This window comes from Bombina bombina, chromosome 5, assembly GCF_027579735.1.
Source record: "Bombina bombina isolate aBomBom1 chromosome 5, aBomBom1.pri, whole genome shotgun sequence".
Classification (NCBI taxonomy): Eukaryota; Metazoa; Chordata; class Amphibia; order Anura; family Bombinatoridae; genus Bombina; species Bombina bombina.
The window spans coordinates 100,373,142-100,393,366 of NC_069503.1; the positions used below are offsets into that span (position 1 = coordinate 100,373,142).

General features: G+C 44.8%; 1 protein-coding gene across 1 annotated transcript in view; it reads right to left on the reverse strand.

Moving 5' to 3' along the window:
* The window catches only part of LOC128659990 (gastrula zinc finger protein XlCGF52.1), a 95,088-nt gene extending 81,515 nt beyond the window's left edge, over window positions 1-13,573 (reverse strand). Inside the window, exon 1 of the mRNA XM_053713582.1 lies at window positions 13,435-13,573. The gene's annotated coding sequence lies outside the window, so the exon portion shown is untranslated. The remainder of the gene's footprint in view (window positions 1-13,434) is intronic.
* Window positions 13,574-20,225: the final 6,652 nt, after the last annotated feature.

A 20,225-nucleotide genomic window follows, 5' to 3' on the forward strand; every position in this document is an offset into this window, starting at 1 on the left:
CTTTTCTGCCAGAGAGTAAATAGTACAAACCGGTACCATTTAAAATAACAAACTTTTGATTGAAGATAATAAAAACTACAATTCTAACACCACATTCACTTTACACTCCCGTAGAGAGACCCTAGTGCTTAGAGCCGGCAAAGAGAATGACTGGGGGGTGGAGCTAGAGGGGAAGCTATATGGACAGCTCTGCTGTGTGTTCTCTTTGCCACATCCTGTAGGGAATGAGAATATCCCACAAGTAAAGGATGAATCCGTGGACTGGATACACCTTGCAAGAGAAATAAAAAAATAATTACAAATTTTTAAAACTAATTACACCTAATCTAATCCCCCTAATAAAATAAAAAAGCCCTCCAAAAAAAAAAAGCCCTACCCTATACTAAATTACAAATATCCCTTAAAAAGGGCTTTTTGCGAGGCATTGCTCCAAAGTAATTGCAAGTTGAATTTAAGTTGCCCAAAGTGTCCACTGTTTATAGATTCTCTTAGGATACGTTGTTGGATACGTTCCGTGTTCGGGTTGTGTGCAAGAGCAGCTAGCTTGGATCTTGCATCCATTTAAAAATGGATTCTTTTTGGCCGATATTTTAGAACAAGGATATGAAAGACTTCTTTTGTCCCAGTGTGGCAAAATTGGGACAGACTTGGGAAATCTTTGTGCATCCTGGGGTCACATATAACCATTTGTAGTTCTTTGAAGGCTTTTCCATGTGGATTCAACCGTGGTCTCACATGGTCTTCATCAGTCATCAATTCGTGTACACATGAAGATATAAGTGTGCCATCATCCCAGGAATGGATATTAATGCAGTGGTACAAGCAGCTTCTCCAGATTTTACTTTACACATAACCTTAAAGCTCATTCTCCCCTGTTACTGAGGAAGACGTTTCGGCACTTATACTGTGCTCTCACCTCACTACCTGATCCCTTGACCCTATCCCCTCACAGCTACTCCCCTCCCTCTCTGCTACCCTTACCCCTATACTAACACATTTTCAACCTCTCCCTCAGCACCGTTATATTTCCCTCATCGCTGAAACATGCACTGGTCACACCTATCATCAAAAAAACCTTCCCTTGAACCTACCTCCCCATCCAACTACTGCCCTATTTCCCTCCTCCCTCAAAGCTTCTCGAAAAAACAGAATTTATGCTTACCTGATAAATTACTTTCTCCAACGGTGTGTCCGGTCCACGGCGTCATCCTTACTTGTGGGATATTCTCTTCCCCAACAGGAAATGGCAAAGAGCCCAGCAAAGCTGGTCACATGATCCCCCCTAGGCTCCGCCTTCCCCAGTCATTCGACCGATGTAAAGGAGGAATATGCATAGGAGAAATCATATGATACCGTGGTGACTGTAGTTAGAGAAAATAATTCATCAGACCTGATTAAAAAACCAGGGCGGGCCGTGGACCGGACACACCGTTGGAGAAAGTAATTTATCAGGTAAGCATAAATTCTGTTTTCTCCAACATAGGTGTGTCCGGTCCACGGCGTCATCCTTACTTGTGGGAACCAATACCAAAGCTTTAGGACACGGATGATGGGAGGGAGCAAATCAGGTCGCCTAGATGGAAGGCACCACGGCTTGCAAAACCTTTCTCCCAAAAATAGCCTCAGAAGAAGCAAAAGTATCAAATTTGTAGAATTTGGTAAAAGTGTGCAGTGAAGACCAAGTCGCTGCCTTACATATCTGATCAACAGAAGCCTCGTTCTTGAAGGCCCATGTGGAAGCCACGGCCCTAGTGGAGTGAGCTGTGATTCTTTCAGGAGGCTGCCGTCCGGCAGCCTCATAAGCCAATCGGATGATGCTTTTAAGCCAAAAAGAGAGAGAGGTAGAAGTTGCTTTTTGACCTCTCCTTTTACCAGAATAAACAACAAACAAAGAAGATGTTTGTCTGAAATCCTTTGTAGCTTCTAAGTAGAATTTTAGAGCACGAACTACATCCAAATTGTGCAATAAACGTTCCTTCTTTGAAACTGGATTAGGACACAAAGAAGGCACGACTATCTCCTGGTTAATATTTTTGTTAGAAACAACTTTCGGAAGAAAACCAGGTTTAGTACGCAAAACCACCTTATCTGCATGGAACACCAGATATGGAGGAGAACACTGCAGAGCAGATAACTCTGAAACTCTTCTTGCAGAAGAAATTGCAACCAAAAACAAAACTTTCCAAGATAATAACTTTATATCAACGGAATGTAGGGGTTCAAACGGAACCCCCTGAAGAACTGAAAGAACTAAATTGAGACTCCAAGGAGGAGTCAAAGGTTTGTAAACAGGCTTGATTCTAACCAGAGCCTGAACAAAAGCTTGAACATCTGGCACAGCCGCCAGCTTTTTGTGAAGTAAAACAGATAAAGCAGAAATCTGTCCCTTCAAAGAACTTGCAGATAATCCTTTCTCCAAACCCTCTTGAAGAAAGGAAAGAATCTTAGGAATTTTTATCTTGTTCCATGGGAATCCTTTAGATTCACACCAACAGATATATTTTTTCCATATTTTATGGTAGATTTTTCTAGTTACAGGCTTTCTAGCCTGAACAAGAGTATCAATGACAGAATCTGAGAACCCTCGCTTTGATAAAATCAAGCGTTCAATCTCCAAGCAGTCAGTTGGAGTGAAGCCAGATTCGGATGTTCGAACGGACCTTGAACAAGAAGGTCCCGTCTCAAAGGTAGCTTCCATGGTGGAGCCGATGACATATTCACCAGGTCTGCATACCAAGTCCTGCGTGGCCACGCAGGAGCTATCAAGATCACCGATACCCTCTCCTGTTTGATCCTGGCTACCAGCCTGGGAATGAGAGGAAACGGTGGGAACACGTAAGCTAGGTTGAAGGTCCAAGGTGCTACTAGTGCATCCACTAGAGTCGCCTTGGGATCCCTGGATCTGGACCCGTAGCAAGGAACCTTGAAGTTCTGACGAGACGCCATCAGATCCATGTCTGGAATGCCCCACAATTGAATTATTTGGGCAAAGATTTCCGGATGGAGTTCCCACTCCCCCGGATGAAACGTCTGACGACTCAGAAAATCCGCTTCCCAATTTTCCACTCCTGGGATGTGGATTGCAGACAAGTGGCAGGAGTGATTCTCCGCCCATTGAATTATTTTGGTCACTTCTTCCATCGCCAGGGAACTCCTTGTTCCCCCCTGATGGTTGATATACGCAACAGTCGTCATGTTGTCTGATTGAAACCTTATGAATTTGACCTTTGCTAGCTGAGGCCAAGCCTTGAGAGCATTGAATATCGCTCTCAGTTCCAGAATGTTTATCGGTAGAAGAGATTCTTCCCGAGACCAAAGACCCTGAGCTTTCAGGGGTTCCCAGACCGCGCCCCAGCCCACCAGACTGGCGTCGGTCGTGACAATGACCCACTCTGGTCTGCGGAAGCTCATCCCTTGTGACAGGTTGTCCGGGGTCAGCCACCAACGGAGTGAATCTCTGGTCCTCTGATCTACTTGTATCGTCGGAGACAAGTCTGAATAATCCCCATTCCACTGTCTGAGCATGCACAGTTGTAATGGTCTTAGATGAATTCGCGCAAAAGGAACTATGTCCATTGCCGCAACCATCAAACCTATTACTTCCATGCACTGCGCTATGGAAGGAAGAAGAACAGAATGAAGTACTTGACAAGAGCTTAGAAGTTTTGATTTTCTGGCTTCTGTCAGAAAAATCTTCATTTCTAAGGAGTCTATTATTGTTCCCAAGAAGGGGACTCTTGTTGACGGAGATAGAGAACTTTTTTCTACGTTCACTTTCCACCCGTGAGATCTGAGAAAGGCTAGGACAATGTCCGTATGAGCCTTTGCTTGAGGCAGCGACGACGCTTGAATCAGTATGTCGTCCAAGTAAGGTACTACTGCAATGCCCCTTGGTCGTAGCACCGCTAGAAGGGACCCTAGTACCTTTGTGAAAATTCTTGGGGCAGTGGCTAATCCGAATGGGAGTGCCACGAACTGGTAATGTTTGTCCAGAAAGGCGAACCTTAGGAACCGATGATGTTCCTTGTGGATAGGAATATGTAGATACGCATCCTTTAAATCCACCGTGGTCATGAATTGACCTTCCTGGATGGTAGGAAGAATTGTCCGAATGGTTTCCATTTTGAACGATGGAACCCTGAGAAATTTGTTTAGGATCTTGAGATCAAAAATTGGTCTGAATGTTCCCTCTTTTTTGGGAACTATGAACAGATTGGAGTAGAATCCCATCCCTTGTTCTCTTAATGGAACAGGATGAATCACTCCCATTTTTAACAGGTCTTCTACACAATGTAAGAATGCCTGTCTTTTTATGTGGTCTGAAGACAATTGAGACCTGTGGAACCTTCCCCTTGGGGGTAGCTCCTTGAATTCCAGAAGATAACCTTGGGAGACTATTTCTAGGGCCCAAGGATCCAGAACATCTCTTGCCCACGCCTGAGCGAAGAGAGAAAGTCTGCCCCCCACCAGATCCGGTCCCGGATCGGGGGCCAACATCTCATGCTGTCTTGGTAGCAGTGGCAGGTTTCTTGGCCTGCTTACCTTTGTTCCAGCCTTGCATTGGCCTCCAGGCTGGCTTGGTTTGAGAAGTATTACCCTCTTGCTTAGAGGATGTAGAACTTGAGGCTGGTCCGTTTCTGCGAAAAGGACGAAAATTAGGTTTATTTTTAGCCTTGAAAGACCTATCCTGAGGAAGGGCGTGGCCCTTTCCCCCAGTGATATCTGAAATAATCTCTTTCAAGTCAGGGCCAAACAGCGTTTTCCCCTTGAAAGGAATGTTAAGCAATTTGTTCTTGGATGACGCATCCGCTGACCAAGACTTTAGCCAAAGCGATCTGCGCGCCACAATAGCAAACCCTGAATTTTTCGCCGCTAATCTAGCTAATTGCAAGGTAGCGTCTAAAGTAAAAGAGTTAGCCAATTTAAGAGCGTGAATTCTGTCCATAATCTCCTCATAAGAAGAATCTTTATCTAGCGACTTTTCTAGTTCATCGAACCAGAAACACGCTGCTGTAGTGACAGGAACAATGCATGAAATTGGCTGTAGAAGGTAACCTTGCTGAACAAACATCTTTTTAAGCAAACCTAACTTTTTATCCATAGGATCTTTGAAAGCACAACTATCTTCTATAGGGATAGTAGTGCGTTTGTTTAGAGTAGAGACCGCCCCCTCGACCTTAGGGACTGTCTGCCATAAGTCCTTTCTGGGGTCGACTATAGGAAACAATTTCTTAAATATAGGGGGAGGGACAAAAGGTATGCCGGGCCTTTCCCATTCTTTGTTTACAATGTCCGCCACCCGCTTGGGTATAGGAAAAGCTTCGGGGGGCACCGGGACCTCTAGGAACTTGTCCATCTTACATAATTTCTCTAGAATGACCAAATTGTCACAATCATCCAGAGTAGATAACACCTCCTTAAGCAGAGCGCGGAGATGTTCCAATTTAAATTTGAATGTAATAACATCAGGTTCAGCTTGTTGAGAAATTTTTCCTGAATCTGAAATTTCTCCCTCAGACAAAACCTCCCTGGCCCCTTCAGACTGGTGTAAGGGCATGTCAGAACCATTATCATCAGCGCCCTCATGCTCTTCAGTATCTAAAACAGAGCAGTCGCGCTTTCGCTGATAAGTGGGCATTTTGGCTAAAATGTTTTTAATAGAATTATCCATTACAGCCGTTAATTGTTGCATAGTAAGAAGAATTGGCGCACTAGATGTACTAGGGGCCTCTTGTGTGGGCAAGACTGGTGTAGACACAGAAGGGGATGATGCAGTACCATGCTTACTCCCCTCACTTGAGGAATCATCTTGGGCATCATTTTCTCTAAATTGTTTGTCACATGCATCACATCTATTTAAATGAGAAGGAACCTTGGCTTCCTCACATACAGAACCTAGTCTATCTGATAGTTCAGACATGTTAAACAGGCATAAACTTGATAACAAAGTACAAAAAACGTTTTAAAATAAAACCGTTACTGTCACTTTAAATTTTAAACTGAACACACTTTATTACTGAATATGCGAAAAAGTATGAAGGAATTGTTCAAAATTCACCAAAATTTCACCACAGTGTCTTAAAGCCTTAAAAGTATTGCACACCAAATTTGAAAGCTTTAACTCTTAAAATAACGGAACCGGAGCCGTTTTTATATTTAACCCCTATACAGTCCCTGGTATCTGCTTTGCTGAGACCCAACCAAGCCCAGAGGGGAATACGATACCAAATGACGCCTTCAGCAAGCTTTTTCTGTGTATCTGAGCTCCTCACACATGCATCTGCATGCCTTGCTTCCCAAAAACAACTGCGCATTAGTGGCGCGAAAATGAGGCTCTGCCTATGATTAGAGAAGGCCCCCAGTGAAAAAGGTGTCCAATACAGTGCCTGCCGTTTTTTTTTAAACAAATTCCCAAGATTAAAATAACTCCTCAAAGCTATAAACCATTAACCATGCTTATAAAATAATCGTTTTAGCCCAGAAAAATGTCTACCAGTCTTTAAAGCCCTTGTGAAGCCCTTAATTCTTGTTAATAAAATGGCTTACCGGATCCCATAGGGAAAATGACAGCTTCCAGCATTACCAAGTCTTGTTAGAAATGTGTCATACTTCAAGCAGCTAAAGTCTGCACACTGTTCCCTCCAACTGAAGTTACTTCATCTCAACAGTCCTGTGTGGAAACAGCCATCGATTTTAGTAACGGTTGCTAAAATCATCTTCCTCTTACAAACAGAAATCTTCATCTATTTTCTGTTTCAGAGTAAATAGTACATACCAGCACTATTTTAAAATAACAAACTCTTGATTGAAGAATAAAACTACATTTAAACACCAAAAAACTCTAAGCCATCTCCGTGGAGATGTTGCCTGTGCAACGGCAAAAAGAATGACTGGGGAAGGCGGAGCCTAGGGGGGATCATGTGACCAGCTTTGCTGGGCTCTTTGCCATTTCCTGTTGGGGAAGAGAATATCCCACAAGTAAGGATGACGCCGTGGACCGGACACACCTATGTTGGAGAAACTAGTATATGCACGCCAATCCCATTTCCTTTCGTTAAACTCCCTTCTTGACCTACTCCAATCTGGATTTCGTCCCCATCACTCCACAGAGGCAGCAATTGTTAAGGTTACCAACAACCTACTTACAGCAAAATCAAAAGGCCACTTCTCTCTGCTTTTCCTCCTTGATCTGTCCGCAGCCTTTGACACTGTTGACCACCCTCTTTTGCTCCAAACCCTCCAATCCTTCAGCATCTGTGACACAGACCTTTCGTGGCTCTCTTCCTACCTCTCAAACGGTACCTTTATTGTAGCCTTCTCTGGGGCCTCTGCTGCCCCGTCACCACTTTCTGTCAGAGTACCACAAGGCTCTGTCCTCGGTCCCCTTCTCTTTCCAATCTACACTTCATCACTAGGTTCCCTAATAAAGTCCCACGGTTTATAATATCATTTGTATGCCGACAACACCCAAATCTAATTCTCTGCACCAGACCTATTTCCTTCCCTGCTAATCCGTGTCACTAACTGTCTTTCTCACATCTCTTCCTGGATGTCCTCTCACTACCTCAAGCTAAATCTCTCCAAAACTGAGCTTCTCATTTTCCCCCCTTCTTCCAAAATCTCCCCCCCAATCTCTCTATAACTGTCGACAACTCCATCATTACCCCTACCCGGAAGTCCAATGTTTTGGGTCACTTTTCATTCACTCAGATCTTTCATTCACTCCTCACATTCAGTCCTTGGCCAAAGCCTGCCGCTTCCACCTTTAAAAACATCTCTAAAATTAGGCACCTCCTTACACTAGACACAACTAAGATTTTAAACCACTCCCTCATTCTTTCCCGCCTCGATTACTGCAACTCTGTCCTCTCTGGTCTCCCCACCTGCCGCCTAGCTCCTTTACAATTCATAATGAATGCCTCTGCCAGACTCATCTTCCTTACACGTCACTCTTCATCTGCTGCACCTCTCTGCTAATCCCTTCACTGGCTTCCTCTTGCCTCTAGGATCAAACACAAAATTCTCACTCTGACATACAAAGCCCTCAACTGCACTGCTCCCCCCTATATCTCAGACCTTGTCTCCAGATACTCGGCCTCCCGTCCTCTTCGCTCTGCTCATGACCTTCTACTCTCCTCCACTCTGGTTACCTCATCACCCTCCCATTTACAGCTCTTCTCCAGACTGGCTCCCATCTTGTGGAACTCTCTGCCACGCTCCACAAGACTCTCCCCTAGTTTTGAAAGACTTCAAGCGCTCCCTAAAGTCTCTACTGTTCAAGGATGCATACAACCTACGCTAACCTTACTTTATACCAGTTCAACTCCTCCATTACTATCCCCTGAACCCCCTTACCATCTAAGCCTAAGAGTCCAGCTGTTTGTAGATCACCTACTTAAGAACTGACTACAACAGTGCACCTCTTGGCAGGGCCCTCTACCCATTTGATCCCTGTGGCAAACCTCGCCACTTATGAACTATGCAGGAATTGTTATTTAGGCTAATGGTTAAAATGTATGTTACTGTTTAAACTCCCTGCTGTTTCAGTTGGGAAACCCCTTGTAGGGGAGACTGTTTTTAAAAAGTGTTTGTTTTTTCCAGTTGTTGAATAAGCTGTTGTTGACTCCCAAGCTATGTGTCGTCTAGTTCTTGGTGGAAAGGGGTTATTATTACAATTACCAAGAGTAGTTATTTGCTTGTCTCTGCTTACCAAAAAGATATTACAGATCCTATTGCCTCTCTGCTACAATTACCAAGAGTAGTTACTTGCTTGTCTCTGCCTACCCAAAAGATATTACAGATCCTACTGCCTCTCTGTTACAATTGGTGGCAAGCGACGGGATTCAAACCGCACAGCAAGTCGTAGGACATGTGATGTATATGAACGGACGTTGAATGGGGACAGATTATACCAGGCTAAAGAGAACTGCATTGAAGGAATTACTGGAGGCGAGAGGAATTACTGGCAGCAATAAAACCAAGGCAAGGCTGATTGCAGAGCTCATGGAGGGAGACCGGGTAGCAGGTACGGCCGTACCCATGGCGAACAACGAAACCAAATCCAAAAAGAGATGCGGACCCGGTTGGCTTTTTTTCCGCTACCCCATTCGGAGAAGCTCCTGACACGGACATCAGCTGACGTACAGGAATACTTGATGGTGACACAAACCACAACGAGACCCGGAGAGGGGCTACCAGTACACTCCAGTGCTGGTACAGGGAAAGCTAAGATTCCCTACCACGCATTCAAGGATCATACCGACATGGAGTATATCGATGGGTACCTACAGGACATTGAGCGATTATGCCAACTGCATAATATTAGTACCGCTGACCAAGTTCCCCTACTGGCTGGCAAGTTATCCGGGCAGGCTGCTGAAGCCTACCGCACCATACCAGATGAGGACAGCAGAGACTACCAGAAGGTAAAACAGGCCATCCTGACTAGGTATGCTATTACCCCAGAGGCATACCGACAGCGGTTCCGAGACCCGAAGAAGCTGGAGAAAGATACCCACACTGAGTGGGCGCATCGGCTAACCAAGGCCGCTAAAGTCTGGTTGCAGGCAGCCCAAGTCACCCAGTTGGAAGACCTTTTACAACTCCTGTTGATGGAGCAATTCTTCCAAGGGGTGTCCACTGAATTGCAAAACTGGCTGAGAGATCAAAAACCGTGCACGGTACATACCGCAGCGTCCTTGGCCGACGAATACCAAGATGCTCGGAGAGCTCAACGAACACAGCAACGCTCCAGTATTGGGGTCACCCCAAACCCCACTGCAGCTCCCACACCTCTGCTACCCCGTCCTGGAGGGGGAATCCACCCTCCCCGATACCAGACTCGATCAGCTATCCGTTGCTATTTTGTAACCAACAAGGGCACATTCAGAGAGACTGTCCCAGGAACAAGAACCGATCCACCTGGAACAACCAGAACAACTGGGCAACTGTACACTGCTAAAAGAACGAGCCCCGACTACAGACCCAACCCGCAGTCTTCCACGAGGAACCCTTGGGCATATTACACGAGGTAAACCCAGTACAGGCCGCTTCGGACAACCTACAAAGCCACCGCCAGGTGGTCTATATAGAGGGCCAAAGTGTCCAAGGGCTGCGTGACTCTGGGGCCACCATAACCTTGCTCCAGCAACATTTAGTTTCCACCAATCAACTCACCGGAGACTGTGTAGCTGTCCGGGTGGCCGGGGGAGCCATTTACAAGATTCCCACGGCCAAAGTACACTTGAATTGGGGAGCAGGGTCGGGGAACATAGAAGTGGGCCTTATGCAAAATTTGCCTGCAGACGTTATTTTGGGCAATGACTTAGGGGAGCTGACTCCAGCGTTTGCACTCCGAACATCCCCACAAGCAGCACTGCCCATGGTTACCCGACAACAGGCCCGCACCAACACACTGACTGATCACTCTGAGGCTCAGGTAAGCAATCACCCCCCTAATGTCTCTTGGGCCCCTCCACTAGAGTTTGGTAGCGAAGTGGCCACTGACCCCTCATTGCAAGTATATAGGGATGAGGTAAACCAGAATCAAGCGGGGTTGGAAGGAGAGAGGTATGGTTGGAACAAGGGGTTACTGTACAGGTATACTGAGAAGATAGTGGCCGGATCTATTCCCCTGTCCGTTCAGCAGTTAATAGTACCTCAGAGGTATAGACGAGAACTGCTACGGGTTGCCCACGATATTCCACTGTCAGGCCACCTAGGAGTTAGTCGGACGAAGCACCGCCTAACTCAGAATTTCTTTTGGCCAGGGATCACCAAAGATATTAGGCAGTATTGCCAGACGTGTGACACCTGCCGAGTAGGGAAAAGAGGAGACCGATATAAGGCAAAGCTACACTCCCTCCCCATAATAGAGGAGCCTTTTAGTCGAGTGGCGGTGGACCTCATTGGCCCCCTAGCCAAGCCTAGCCCCTCAGGGAAGAGGTATATACTCACGGTCGTGGATTATGCCACCCGATATCCCGAGGCGGTGGCTCTGGCTAATATTCATGCCGAGACCGTGGCGGATGCCCTCATCAAAATCTTCTCCCGCATGGGATTTCCCCGGGAGATTATTTCGGACCGGGGCACCCAGTTTACGGCTGAGATTACCCACCAGTTGTGGAGAGCATGTGGGGTGAAACCCATTGTAATTTCCGCTTATCACCTCCAGTCTAATGGGCTCTGTGAACGGTTTAATGGAACACTGAAACAGATGCTCCGCACGTTCATAGATACCCAGAAGAACTGGGAGCGGTTTCAACCCCATTTGCTTTTCATCTACCGGGAGGTACCTTTGAATTATTATTCAGAAGGAGGGTACGGGGTCCCCTAGACTTAATCCGAGAGCATTGGGAGGGGGAAGTCACTAGTGACGGTACTCCTATCGTACCATACGTGCTGGAGTTAAGGGAGCGCCTGGAGGCCCTGACTCGGACCATCCGCTCCAACCTTCAGGCGGCTCAAACCCGTCAGCGCCGTTGGTATGATAGGGGCGCCAGGGACCGCAGTTTTCAGACTGGGCAGAAGGTGCTAATCTTAAAACCGGTCAAAAATGATAAACTGCAGGCCTCCTGGCAGGGTCCATACAAGGTGGTGGAACAAATCTGTGACACCACCTATGTGATCGGCCCATGTACTGGAGCAGGCGGTAGACACATGCTCCATGTAAATATGTTGAAGCCGTACCATGAACACGCAGAGGAGGTGAATGCTATTTGCGCCCCTGCCGCGGACGACGCAGACAGTTTACCTCTTCCCGACCTCCTAGGAACAAAGGTCTGGAAGAGGTACAATTGGGTGAGCGGTTAAGTCCTCGAGAACAAGCTCAAATAGCAGAGCTACTGCAGGAAAAGAGAGACACGTTCTCCAAAGTGCCTGGATATACCAGACTGGCCACCCATAGGGTAGAAACCCCAGGTCACCTCCCCATGCGTCAACCTCCTTACCGCATACCAGAATCCGTGAGAGAACATATGCGGAAGGAGATTGACGAGATGCTACAGTTAGGAGTGATTGAGCACTCGGACAGCCCCTGGGCCTCGCCGGTAGTTCTAGTGCCGAAGCGGGACGGCACAACCCACTTCTGCGTAGACTACCGGAAACTTAATGATAAAACTGTCTCTGACGCCTACCCTATGCCCCGGATAGATGAGCTCCTGGATAAAATGGCTCGAGGCCAGTACCTCACCACCATAGATCTGTGTAAGGGGTACTGGCAGATCCCACTAGCGAGGATGCCATTCCCAAATCAGCGTTCGTCACCCCGTTTGGCCTGTACCAATTCAAGGTCATGCCATTCGGGATGAAGAACGCTCCGGCTACTTTCCAGCGAATGGTAGATCGGCTACTGGATGGGTCCCAAGAGTAATAATAATAATAATTATTCCATCAGTTCAGTAGCCCAGAGAGCTGAATGTGCCAGGGTGTATATATCTAGTTACACTCTTATATCAGGGCATTATAGTGACGTAATCATGTAGTATTATCACTATACACCCTGCAAATCTATGTGTTTAAACCTCACAAAAGGGTTAAATTCACAGGTAACGTATGACTTAGGAGACACAGAGGAATGCTGGTTCAAATCGGAAACTGTTGGTTACCCAATCAGCAGCATTAGTCACACAGCTGGGAAGTGTAAAATAGATTGTATTATGTATATTCTATATAAGGTGATTTTTGGTAAAAGTATTTTATATTTCTTCATTTAGGTTTAGTGTTGTATCTCTTTGAAATGAACTTTAGAGAGATCATACCTATATATCTAATCACATTCTACACACAGGAACGATTCCTTATCTCTGTCTGTAAACCAAAGCCCTTGATTTATAAAGAACAATTTATAGCAAACATTTAGTACACATTAGTCCTACTAACATCTAGGAGTGTAATGTATTCTGTTGGCCCTTGTTTACATAGCTCATCAATATCCAATACTTAAGTATTCAATTTTGAGTACAGCTAGTGGATTCAATAGGCCAAATCAGCAAGTTTTATTTTTTTATAGTTTTTAAATGTGTGTGCAGATTTTTTATTCCTATATATATATATATATTACTGATATAAATGATGGTGCATTATATATATTTATACAAACTAATGTTATTGTCATAAAGGGCTTTGTCAGCTGTAAAACACAAAGACCTAAATTCCATTGAGGTGGTAAATTGTGAAAACTAAGTGATAAAAACATTTATAAATCGCCATTAAAGTCTATGGAGAATTTTTATGATACCAGCAGTTTCCAAACTTTACTACCGCAATGAAAACACAGCCATAGTATGATCTGTTGGAACCATATAGAAAAATCACTTAAAAGGACAGCCAACCGCAAAATTACTGTAACTTATTTAGATTAGTTAATTAACGATCTTTACAGTAAACTGTAGCCCAATTTTCATCTAAATAAACTTTGGCAGAAAATACACTTACTACATCTCATCTGGCCGTTTTGAAAATGGCCGCCTGACCCCTCCTTCTCTGACGTCTCCCAAAAGCTTCCACTAGTACAGGATCCTTTCCTTTCGTCCCTGAAAGCTCCTGTGTCTCTCTTCATTCAGTTCAGTGAGACACACGCTATTACACGCACAGGGCATCAATGAGATCATAAATTTCAAAAGGACAATTAAAAACAAAGAGTTAGCACTGTTGCCAGTACATAATCTCTGGGTTTTATATTTCCAGGTACATCAGTCATAACTGTCTAATAAATCTCATCTATTGAATATCTTGTAGCATTAATGAAATGGTCTGTTCACTGCCTGCATTTAAACCATGTCTATAAGGAAAGGGCTGCTCTATTGACGGTGAGATATAGGCACATTCAGCATTTATACATCAGGGCTGATCTGTGCTTCTAGCGCCTGTGTGTTACAGAGAATGAGAGGCAGTGAATGCCGGGCAGGAACAGCTTGTAGACCCGGTTATCGCTGTTACACGCACAGACCCACATCACATCGCCGCCTGCTCGGCACTCACTGCCTCTCATTCTCTGTAACATATATTTTCAGTACAAATGTTCATACAGTGTCATTCTAATTAGTGAGCAATCTGATCTAACAATGTGATCTCTATATAATATTGGACGCTGGGAAGATCATTTAGCACTTAAAGGGACAGTCAACCATAGAATTGTTATTGTTTTAAAAGATAGATAATCCCTTTATTACTCATTCCCCAGTTTTGCATAACCAACAGTTATATTAATGTACTTTTTACCTTTGTGATTACCTGGTATCTAGGAACCTTCTTCCAGCCCCCTGATCACATGACTGTGACTGTTTATTATCTATTGTCTTAAATTTAGCATTGTATTGTGCTAGATCTTAAATAAAACTTTCTGTGCCTGAACACAGTGTTATCTATATAGCCCACGTGTACTTTCTGTCTCTTTGTGTTGAAAAGAGATTTAAAAAGCATGTGATAAGAGGCAGCCCTCAAAGGCTTAGAAAACAGAATTTATGTTTACCTGATAAATTACTTTCTCCAACGGTGTGTCCGGTCCACGGCGTCATCCTTACTTGTGGGATATTCTCCTCCCCAACAGGAAATGGCAAAGAGCCCAGCAAAGCTGGTCACATGATCCCTCCTAGGCTCCGCCTTCCCCAGTCATTCGACCGACGTAAAGGAGGAATATTTGCATAGGAGAAACCATATGATACCGTGGTGACTGTAGTTAAAGAAAATAAATTATCAGACCTGATTAAAAAACCAGGGCGGGCCGTGGGCCGGACACACCGTTGGAGAAAGTAATTTATCAGGTAAACATAAATTCTGTTTTCTCCAACATAGGTGTGTCCGGTCCACGGCGTCATCCTTACTTGTGGGAACCAATACCAAAGCTTTAGGACACGGATGAAGGGAGGGAGCAAATCAGGTCACCTAGATGGAAGGCACCACGGCTTGCAAAACCTTTCTCCCAAAAATAGCCTCAGAAGAAGCAAAAGTATCAAACTTGTAAAATTTAGTAAAAGTGTGCAGTGAAGACCAAGTCGCTGCCCTACATATCTGATCAACAGAAGCCTCGTTCTTGAAGGCCCATGTGGAAGCCACAGCCCTAGTGGAATGAGCTGTGATTCTTTCAGGAGGCTGCCGTCCGGCAGTCTCGTAAGCCAATCTGATGATGCTTTTAATCCAAAAAGAGAGAGAGGTAGAAGTTGCTTTTTGACCTCTCCTTTTACCAGAATAAACAACAAACAAGGAAGATGTTTGTCTAAAATCCTTTGTAGCATCTAAATAGAATTTTAGAGCACGAACAACATCCAAATTGTGCAACAAACGTTCCTTCTTTGAAACTGGATTCGGACACAAAGAAGGCACGACTATCTCCTGGTTAATGTTTTTGTTAGAAACAACTTTCGGAAGAAAACCAGGTTTAGTACGTAAAACCACCTTATCTGCATGGAACACCAGATAAGGAGGAGAACACTGCAGAGCAGATAATTCTGAAACTCTTCTAGCAGAAGAAATTGCAACCAAAAACAAAACTTTCCAAGATAATAACTTAATATCAACGGAATGTAAGGGTTCAAACGGAACCCCCTGAAGAACTGAAAGAACTAAATTGAGACTCCAAGGAGGAGTCAAAGGTTTGTAAACAGGCTTGATTCTAACCAGAGCCTGAACAAAGGCTTGAACATCTGGCACAGCTGCCAGTTTTTTGTGAAGTAACACAGACAAGGCAGAAATCTGTCCCTTCAAGGAACTAGCAGATAATCCTTTCTCCAAACCTTCTTGAAGGAAGGATAGAATCTTAGGAATTTTTACCTTGTCCCAAGGGAATCCTTTAGATTCACACCAACAGATATATTTTTTCCATATTTTGTGGTAAATTTTTCTAGTTACAGGCTTTCTGGCCTGAACAAGAGTATCAATGACAGAATCTGAGAACCCTCGCTTTGATAAGATCAAGCGTTCAATCTCCAAGCAGTCAGTTGGAGTGAGACCAGATTCGGATGTTCGAACGGACCTTGAACAAGAAGGTCTCGTCTCAAAGGTAGCTTCCATGGTGGAGCCGATGACATATTCACCAGGTCTGCATACCAAGTCCTGCGTGGCCACGCAGGAGCTATCAAGATCACAGATGCTCTCTCCTGATTGATCCTGGCTACCAGCCTGGGGATGAGAGGAAACGGCGGGAATACATACGCTAGTTTGAAGGTCCAAGGTGCTACTAGTGCATCTACTAGAGTCGCCTTGGGATCCCTGGATCTGGACCCGTAGCAAGGAACCTTGAAGTTCTGACGAGAGGCCATCAGATCCATGTCTGGAATGCCCCACAATTGAGTGATTTGGGCAAAGATTTCCGGATGGAGTTCCCACTCCCCCGGATGAAATGTCTGACGACTCAGAAAATCCGCTTCCCAATTTTCCACTCCTGGGATGTGGATTGCAGACAAGTGGCAGGAGTGAGTCTCCGCCCATTGAATGATTTTGGTCACTTCTTCCATCGCCAGGGAACTCCTTGTTCCCCCCTGATGGTTGATGTACGCAACAGTCGTCATGTTGTCTGATTGAAACCGTATGAACTTGGCCTTTGCTAGCTGAGGCCAAGCCTTGAGAGCATTGAGTATCGCTCTCAGTTCCAGAATATTTATCGGTAGAAGAGATTCTTCCCGAGACCAAAGACCCTGAGCTTTCAGGGGTCCCCAGACCGCGCCCCAGCCCACCAGACTGGCGTCGGTCGTGACAATGACCCACTCTGGTCTGCGGAAGCTCATCCCCTGTGACAGGTTGTCCAGGGACAGCCACCAACGGAGTGAATCTCTGGTCCTCTGATTTACTTGTATCGTCGGAGACAAGTCTGTATAGTCCCCATTCCACTGACTGAGCATGCACAGTTGTAATGGTCTTAGATGAATGCGTGCAAAAGGAACTATGTCCATTGCCGCTACCATCAAACCTATTACTTCCATGCACTGCGCTACGGAAGGAAGAGGAACAGAATGAAGTATTTGACAAGAGATCAGAAGTTTTGATTTTCTGGCCTCTGTCAGAAAAATCCTCATTTCTAAGGAGTCTATTATTGTTCCCAAGAAGGGAACCCTTGTTGACGGAGACAGAGAACTTTTTTCTGCGTTCACTTTCCACCCGTGAGATCTGAGAAAGGCCAGGACAATGTCCGTGTGAGCCTTTGCTTGAGGAAGGGACGAAGCTTGAATCAGAATGTCGTCCAAGTAAGGTACTACTGCAATGCCCCTTGGTCTTAGCACCGCTAGAAGGGACCCTAGTACCTTTGTGAAAATCCTTGGAGCAGTGGCTAATCCGAACGGAAGTGCCACAAACTGGTAATGCTTGTCCAGGAATGCGAACCTTAGGAACCGATGATGTTCCTTGTGGATAGGAATATGTAGATACGCATCCTTTAAATCCACCGTGGTCATGAATTGACCTTCCTGGATGGAAGGAAGAATAGTTCGAATGGTTTCCATTTTGAACGATGGAACCTTGAGAAACTTGTTTAGGATCTTGAGATCTAAGATTGGTCTGAATGTTCCCTCTTTTTTGGGAACTACGAACAGATTGGAGTAGAACCCCATCCCTTGTTCTCCTAATGGAACAGGATGAATCACTCCCATTTTTAACAGGTCTTCTACACAATGTAAGAATGCCTGTTTTTTTATGTGGTCTGAAGACAATTGAGACCTGTGGAACCTCCCCCTTGGGGGAAGCCCCTTGAATTCCAGAAGATAACCTTGGGAGACTATTTCTAGCGCCCAAGGATCCAGAACATCTCTTGCCCAAGCCTGAGCGAAGAGAGAGTCTGCCCCCCACCAGATCCGGTCCCGGATCGGGGGCCAACATCTCATGCTGTCTTGGTAGCAGTGGCAGGTTTCTTGGCCTGCTTTCCTTTGTTCCAGCCTTGCATTGGTCTCCAGGCTGGCTTGGCTTGAGAAGTATTACCCTCTTGCTTAGAGGACGTAGCACTTGGGGCTGGTCCGTTTCGGCGAAAGGGACGAAAATTAGGTTTATTTTTGGCCTTGAAAGACCTATCCTGAGGAAGGGCGTGGCCCTTGCCCCCAGTGATATCAGAGATAATCTCTTTCAAGTCAGGGCCAAACAGCGTTTTCCCCTTGAAAGGAATGTTAAGCAATTTGTTCTTGGAAGACGCATCCGCTGACCAAGATTTTAACCAAAGCGCTCTGCGCGCCACAATAGCAAAACCAGAATTTTTCGCTGCTAACCTAGCCAATTGCAAAGTGGCGTCTAGGGTGAAAGAATTAGCCAATTTGAGAGCACGAATTCTGTCCATAATCTCCTCATAAGAAGAAGAATTATTATTGATCGCCTTTTCTAGCTCATCGAACCAGAAACATGCTGCTGTGGTGACAGGAACAATGCATGAAATTGGTTGTAGAAGGTAACCTTGCTGAACAAACATCTTTTTAAGCAAACCTTCTAATTTTTTATCCATAGGATCTTTGAAAGCACAACTATCTTCTATGGGTATAGTGGTGCGTTTGTTTAGAGTAGAAACCGCCCCCTCGACCTTGGGGACTGTCTGCCATAAGTCCTTTCTGGGGTCGACCATAGGAAACAATTTTTTAAATATGGGGGGAGGGACGAAAGGTATACCGGGCCTTTCCCATTCTTTATTTACAATGTCCACCACCCGCTTGGGTATAGGAAAAGCTTCGGGGGGCCCCGGGACCTCTAGGAACTTGTCCATTTTACATAGTTTCTCTGGAATGACCAAATTCTCACAATCATCCAGAGTGGATAACACCTCCTTAAGCAGAGCGCGGAGATGTTCCAATTTAAATTTAAATGTAATCACATCAGGTTCAGCTTGTTGAGAAATTTTCCCTGAATCTGAAATTTCTCCCTCAGACAAAACCTCCCTGGCCCCCTCAGACTGGTGTAGGGGCCCTTCAGAAACAATATCATCAGCGTCCTCATGCTCTTCAGTATTTTCTAAAACAGAGCAGTCGCGCTTTCGCTGATAAGTGGGCATTTTGGCTAAAATGTTTTTGATAGAATTATCCATTACAGCCGTTAATTGTTGCATAGTAAGGAGTATTGGCGCGCTAGATGTACTAGGGGCCTCCTGTGTGGGCAAGACTGGTGTAGACGAAGGAGGGGATGATGCAGTACCATGCTTACTCCCCTCACTTGAGGAATCATCTTGGGCATCATTTTCTCTAAATTTTGTGTCACATAAATCACATCTATTTAAATGAGAAGGAACCTTGGCTTCCCCACATTCAGAACACAGTCTATCTGGTAGTTCAGACATGTTAAACAGGCAAAAACTTGATAACAAAGTACAAAAAACGTTTTAAAATAAACCGTTACTGTCACTTTAAATTTTAAACTGAACACACTTTATTACTGCAATTGCGAAAAAGTATGAAGGAATTGTTCAAAATTCACCAAAATTTCACCACAGTGTCTTAAAGCCTTAAAAGTATTGCACACCAAATTTGGAAGCTTTAACCCTTAAAATAACGGAACCGGAGCCGTTTTTATATTTAACCCCTTTACAGTCCCTGGTATCTGCTTTGCTGAGACCCAACCAAGCCCAAAGGGGAATACGATACCAAATGACGCCTTCAGAAAGTCTTTTCTATGTATCAGAGCTCCTCACACATGCATCTGCATGTCATGCTTCTCAAAAACAAGTGCGCAATACAGGCGCGAAAATGAGACTCTGCCTATGATTAGGGAAAGCCCCTAGAGAATAAGGTGTCCAATACAGTGCCTGCCGGTTATTTTACATAATTCCCAAGATTAAAATAATTCCTCAAGGCTATGGAGTATAAAATATAAATCGATTTAGCCCAGAAAATGTCTACAGTCTTAGAAAGCCCTTGTGAAGCCCTTTTTTTCTTTCTGTAATAAAAATGGCTTACCGGATCCCATAGGGAAAATGACAGCTTCCAGCATTACATCGTCTTGTTAGAATGTGTCATACCTCAAGCAGCAAAAGTCTGCTCACTGTTCCCCCAACTGAAGTTAATTCCTCTCAACAGTCCTGTGTGGAACAGCCATCGATTTTAGTAACGGTTGCTAAAATCATTTTCCTCTTACAAACAGAAATCTTCATCTCTTTTCTGTTTCAGAGTAAATAGTACATACCAGCACTATTTCAAAATAACAAACTCTTGATTGAATAATAAAAACTACAGTTAAACACTAAAAAACTCTAAGCCATCTCCGTGGAGATGTTGCCTGTACAACGGCAAAGAGAATGACTGGGGAAGGCGGAGCCTAGGAGGGATCAT